The sequence below is a fragment of the Propithecus coquereli genome, unplaced genomic scaffold, assembly GCF_000956105.1.
Source record: "Propithecus coquereli isolate 6110/MARCELLA unplaced genomic scaffold, Pcoq_1.0 Scaffold98, whole genome shotgun sequence".
NCBI classification, from domain to species: Eukaryota; Metazoa; Chordata; class Mammalia; order Primates; family Indriidae; genus Propithecus; species Propithecus coquereli.
Window position 1 is genome coordinate 4,978,926 of NW_012156173.1, and position 6,000 is coordinate 4,984,925.

Consider the following 6,000-nt stretch of genomic DNA (forward strand, 5'->3'; position numbering starts at 1 on the left):
AAAGTAATTGTCCCAAGAGCATTTCTAACCCGTGGAGGTTCCTTGGTGACAGCTGGGGAGGTCAGAGGCTCAGAGAAAATACTATGAGGTGCATCTGAGCACTGGGTTAGGACCAAAAAAGAAATATGGGCCCTGGACATGCCTCTGCCACTGTGGGCCTGGTGGCGTTCAGAGGCTTAACCTTTCTGACATAATGTACCATGTGTAGGGTGGGGACAGGGCACTGAGAGGGCAGGGCAGGAAGAAGACAGGAACTCTCCCAACTGTCCCCAGAGAAATGTTTTTGTTTTTTTTTTTAAATTTGGACACATGAAAAAAACTGACAAAATACTTAAAATCAGGTAGGTGAGTTGTGGAACATAAGTCATGGTTCTATTGATCTTGCAACAGTGTAAACATTTTTTTCTAAACGAAGAAATACTAGTCACTTCTGTGCTGCTCAATGTGAGATGATAGTCTGAGGATACATCTCTCTCTCTGATGCCCACTCATTTTCATGAATTTTCAATTGATGTGGACATTTGCACAGTTTTGACTATGTTCTCTGCTTGGCAGGTACATATTTTTTTTTTTATTTTCTTATTTATTGACTTAATCAGTTGCGATCTCTGTATTGGTAACTATGTTTACTTAGGGAAAAAATTGAAAACAAAAGTCCTAGTTATAGTTGTTCTCAAAAATTTCTAAGAGATTACTCAGCAAAGCAAGCTACATTGTCAGGAGTCACGGGCAACTCTTAAGTGTTTAATCCTCATAAAATGATAAGTGTACCTGTGATGCTAATATAGGTGGCTGAATTATAAAGAGCCCATGAATGGGACTGTGAACCCCTGACATTACATACAAAGTTACATGTAGCTGTGCTTTTCCCATGAAGAGGGTCTTAGGCATTTGAGAGCTCTTCAGTTTCGACTCTTGTTAGTTAGGAGTGCTTTGGATGCAAACGACAGGAACCTAACTTAACCATCTCGACCACATCTTCAGAAGGGTAGGAGTGGACATAGCCCCAAAGACAGCTGGAGGCAGAGACTGCAATACCATCAGAGTTGTTTCTGCTTCTTCCTGTGTGTCAGCTTCATTCTCTCAAACCACCGGCAGCTGTAGACTCACATCCTGGTAAGCTTTCAACCTCCCAGCTCAAAGTATGAAAATCTCAGGAAAAAACACTCACTACTGGCCCAGCCTGAGTCAATGCTATCTTGGGTCAGATTCCCTAGAAGCAGACCCTGCGATGAGGCTGTTTGTGCAAGTGTGATTTATAATGAAAATTCTCTATGGACAGGAAATGGGGGAGGGGGCAGGGAGCAGGACAGAGAAGGGGAAAGAAGCCAAGCAAGAATTTGATTTTAGACAAAATTCCAGCCTCAGCCTGGTCCTGCAAGAGAGCTCTGGCCTGTAAACAGTGCTCTGAGTTTGTCCAAACACAAGGCAAGTTTGCTGAGCTTTGAACTCCCACAGCAGCAGTTAGTTATTGCCTAAGGGCCAACCCAAGGAACATAAATTCCAGGTGCTTCTGACTCTCTACACTTGCTTGCAGGCAATGTGTGAAGGCAGAGCATCTCCAGGAGCCCAGGATAGACCTCAGAAAAGAGTCACAGATGCAAAGCCCTCCAAAGCTAAGGGCACAAGCACACAGAAATGAGTACCCCAGGGGATCAGTGAAGGAACCAAGAGTGTCTGTTACACGTGGCTTTTCCAGGATCAGGCATTATGGTCAGTGCCTTGGGATTCTATGTATCTTCTGTTGATTCAAGGACTCTCATGGCCAAGGATATAGGGTTACATAAATGATGGCTGATACCGTTTGTATCTCATGGCTAAAGCTATAGGAAGGAGAAGTTCCCCCAAAGGAATGTGATACACAGATAAAATATAATTGTCTACTAGGTCTACTCTAAACAGATTAGGAACAGTGAAGCACTTTCAAACTAGAATTCTGCAGATGACATGGAAGTTTCAAAGAATTTTGGTATTGAGATCTAACATTGGAATGCAGTATTACAAAGGATGCAAAATTCAGGTCTTTATGACACTTGATCTTTTAAATATTTACTCAGTGGAGATGTCATTTATAAAAAGAGTTTCCAGTGGAAATAGAAAGCTCTGGAGAATGTCAGAAAACATTCATAAATAAAATGTGTTTGAACTCATAGCAATGTTTTAGTAAAGATAGATTTATGGGGAACTTACCTGGCATGTTATTCTCTGTTATCTTGATCTAGATTTTAGAAAATAGAATATGCCTGAAAGTTTTCATTGAAGATATTTTATTCCTAGAAAACAGTGTTTACAGTTGAGAGCATCATGTCTTTCTGATTAAAAAAAAAAAGCAGTTTTGAAGTTGGAAAATAGTTAAAGGTAAATATAATGACTTACAGTTGATTGCAAGGGTACACATTTCAAATCAAAATATTACAGAATATCACAAAACAAATGTTTCTTCAGTGTATTAAAAAATATGTAACTCACTGGAGTTAGGTGATATCTCATTGTGGTTTTGATTTGTATTTCCCTGATGATTAGTGACATTGAGCATTTTTTCATGTTTGTTGGCCATTAGTCTATCTTCTTTTGAAAAGTTTCTGTTCATGTCCTTTGCCCATTTTTTTTTTTTTTTTGAGACAGAGTCTGGCTCTGTTGCCCTGGCTAGAGTGCTGTGGCGTCAGCCTAGCTCACAGCAACCTCAAACTCCTGGGCTCAAGCAATCCTCCTGCCTCAGCCTCCTGAGTAGCTGGGACTACAGGCATGTGCCACCATGCCCGGCTAATTTTTTCTATATATATATTTTTAGTTGTCCAGATAATTTCTTTCTATTTTTAGTAGAGACAGGGTCTTGCTCTTGCTCAGGCTGGTCTCGAACTCCTGACCTTGAGCGATCCACCTGCCTTGGCCTCCCAGAGTGGTAGGATTACAGGCGTGAGCCACCGGGCCCGGCCCTTTGCCCACTTTTTAATGGGGTTGTTTGATTTTTTTCTGATTTGCTTGAGTTCTTTGAAGATTCTGGTTATTAGCCCTTTATCAGATGTATAGCATGCAAATATTTTCTCCCAGTTTGTAGGTTGTCTATTCTCTCTATTGATTGTTTCCTTGGCTGTGCAGAAGCTTTCTAATCTGATCAGGTCCCATTTATTTTTATTGTTCATATGATTGATTTTGGGGGTCTTCATAAATTCTTTGCTTAGGCCAATGTCTATGGCCAATGTCTATGAAAGTTTTCCAACATTTTCCTCTAGAATTCTTATAGTTTCATGCCTTAGGTTTAAGTCTGTTATACATTGTGAGTTGGTTTTTGTGAGAGGTGAGAGGTGTGGATCCTGTTTCAGTCTTCTACATGTGACTATCCAATTTTCCTAGCACCATTTATTGAATAGGGATTCTTTTCTGCAGTGTATGTTTTTGTCTGCTTTGTCAAAAATCATATGGCAATATGAGGATGGTTTTATATCTAGGTTCTCTGTTCTGGTCCATTGGTCTATGTCTCTGTTCTTGCACCAGTACCATGCTGTTTTAGTTAATATAGCTTTGTAGCATAGCTTGAAGTCTGGTAAAGTGATGCCTCCTGAATTATTCCTTTTTGCTTAAGGTTGCCTTGGCTATTTGGGCTCTTTTCTGGTTCCATATGAAGCATAGAATTATTTTTTCTAGATCTGTGAAAAATGACATTGATATTTTAATGGGGATTGCAGTGAATCTGTAAATCCCTTTGGGTACTATAGAAATTTTAACAATGTTGATTCTGCAGATCCGTGAGCGTGATATGTTTTTCCATTTGTTTACATTCTCTGCAATTTCCTTCCTCAGTGTTTCGTAGTTCTCCCTGTAGAGGTCTTTCACCTCCTTGGTTAAATATAGTCCCAGGTATTTTATTTTCTTTGTTGCTATTTTGAATGGCATTGAGTCTTTGATTTGATTCTCAGCTTAACTTTTGTTGGTATACAGGAATGCTACTGATTTGTGCCTCTTGATTTTGTAACCTGAGACTTTGCTGAATTTATTTACCAATTCCAGGAGTCTCTTGGCAGAATCTTTGGAGTTTTCTAGATACAAGATAATATCATCAGCAAAGAGTGATAGTTTGACCTCTTCTTTCCCCATTTAGATACCCATGGTTTCCTTCTTTTGCCTGATTGCTCTGCTAGGACTTCTAGCACTATGTTGAATAGAACTGGTGACAGTGGGCAACCTTATCTGGTTCCAGTTCTAAGTGGGAGTGCTTTCACTTTTTCCCCATTCAGTATGATGTTAACTGCAGGTTTGTAATATATGGCATTTATGATTTTGAGGTACGTTCCATCTATGCCTATTTTGTTAAGAGTCCTTATCATAAAAGGGTGATGAATTTTGTCAAATCCTTTTTTTGCATGTATTGAGAGGATCATATGGTCTTTGTTTTTGCTTCTGTCTATGTGGTGAATCACATTTATAGATTTGCATATGTTGAACCATCCTTGCACCTCTAGGATGAAGCCCACCTGGTCATGGTGGATTATTTTTTTGATGTGCAGCTGAATTCGGTTTGCTAGGATTTCATTGAGAATTTTTGCATCTGTATTTGTAAGAGATATTGGTCTGTAGTTTTCTTTCTTATTGTGTCCTTTCCTGGCTTTGATATCAAGGTGATATTAGCTTCATAGAATGAGTTGGGGAGGCTTCCTTCCTTCCTTCTTGATGTTATGAAATAATTTCTACAGTATAGGTAGCAGTTCTTCTTTGTAGGTCTGGTAAAATTTGGCTGTGAAACCATCTGGTCTCAGACCTATTTTTGTTGGAAGATCCTTTATTTAATTACATTACTTAGTATTGGTCTGTTCAGGAGTTCTATCTCTTCTTGACTGAGCCTTGGGAAGTTGTGTGTTTCCAGGAACTTGTCCATTTCTTCAACGTTTTTAAGTTTATGTGCATAGAACATAAACATTTATACTATTCAGAGATGATATTTTGTATGTCCCTGGTATCACTTGTAATATCTCCTTTTTCATTTCTGACTGAGCTTATTAGGGTCCTTTCTTTTCTGTATCTGGTTAATCTAGTGAGAGGCCTGTTGATTTTGTTTATCTTTTTAAGGAACCAGCTTTTTGTTTTATTAATCTTCTGTGTAAATCTTTTGGAATTGATTTCATTTAGTTCTTCTCTGACGTTAGTTATTTCTTTTCTTCTGCTGAGTTTGGGATTGGTTTGCTCTTTCTTTTCCAATTCCTTGAGACGATGCATTAGATTGTTGATTTGTGATCTTTATGTCTTTTGGACATGGGCATCTAAAGCTATGAATTTTCCTCTTAGGACTACTTTTGCAGAATCCCACAGATTTTGGTAACTTGCATCCCCTTTGTCGTTTAGCTCAAAGAATCTTTTGATTTCCATCTTAACTTCCTCCTTGACACAATAATCATTCAGTATTAGCATAATGGACACCTACCAGTGTAAAACCATCCAAAAACTAAAGTTCAAAGCCCAGATACCACAATGGCTCAAGAGGTAAAACAAAGCAATAAAGTTCTTCGCAACAGGATGAACAGAAATCCACCTCACTTATCAATTCTTTCAATAAATGAGAATGGCTTGAACTCCCCACTGAAGAGACATAGGCTGGCTGAGTGGATAAAAAACACAATCCAGGTATCTGATGTCCCCAGGAAATGTATCTAACCCATAAGGGACTCATTCAGACTCAAGGTGAAGGGATGGAAAACAATATTCAATGCAAATGGAAACCAAAAGAAAGCTTGTGTAGCCATTCTCATATTAGATAACATAGACTTCAAATCAACAAAAGTAAAGAAAGACAAAGACGGCCATTATATAATGGTGAAGGGAAAAATTCAACAAGAAGGCATAACAATCTTAAATATCTATGAACCTAACACGGGTGCACCTAGATTCATAAAGCAAATCCTACTTGATCTAAACAAAATGATAAACAGCAACATTGTAATAGGCAGAGATTTCAACACCCTGCTGACAGAATGGGACAAATCCTCCAAACAGAAAAATAAACAAACA